Raw genomic sequence first — 876 nt, 5'->3', positions numbered from 1 at the left:
AAAAAACCCAGCACAGGGGGGTCGCGGCACAGTGGTGACGTGGCATAGTTGGATCAAGTATAATGATATCTGACAGTGATTAAAATCACTATCAAAAAAAAACGCTTCGATGCAAATCTTTAGATAGTGTTTAATTTTAAAAAATTGGTGGATTATTCCAAAAGCTTCATAAACTGCTAGTTCCTTATTAATACCCTGATTAAGATAAAGTATGTCGAATGAAAAAGGGATGATTAAAAAATAGTATTTCCCATAAAAAAATTATACTGATCAATATACTTTTCAATAAGTCATAGCATTATAAAGTTAAAAATGTAAAAAATGAAATCGAGAATTTTCACACAAAAATAGCATTCGATAGCCGTTTTCACCGTGAAGATAAAATAAAGTTCGAAATATTTTTTTGCATAATAAAGTAAATTACATTAGCTTTAATTTAAGATATATATAAAAGTGTCAGACTTCCCGGAACATTTTCAAATGTCCAGTTTATAAAATTAATTTTTTGTGAAAAAGTTGTCATTTTAAATCCCCCTCTGTGGGCAGGTAAAGGGTCAGATATAAAAAAAATATATACCAAATGATAGTCAAAGACATCATGCATCTACAAAAAAAAAATTATATTAATTCGGTTATTTTTAAAAAAGTTATAGCAATTTTAAGTAAAAAAAATTGAAAAAATTTAGAAAATTAGTGATTTTTAAATTTGTAATTTTTTTGGAGGTTTCCCTTTTTTACGGGGAACGAGGGAATTTTTTTCAATTTTTAAGGGTAATGTCTTCGACTAGATACGATTTGTGATCTTTTGACGTATCATTGAAAGAAATCGGTTCGGTGAGAGCTGAGAAAAAGTGGTAACAGACACAAAAAAAAAAA

Source organism: Daktulosphaira vitifoliae, unplaced genomic scaffold (assembly GCF_025091365.1).
Source record: "Daktulosphaira vitifoliae isolate Bord-2020 unplaced genomic scaffold, ASM2509136v1 Scaffold_1, whole genome shotgun sequence".
Classification (NCBI taxonomy): Eukaryota; Metazoa; Arthropoda; class Insecta; order Hemiptera; family Phylloxeridae; genus Daktulosphaira; species Daktulosphaira vitifoliae.
Note: the sequence above shows the minus strand (reverse complement) of the source record.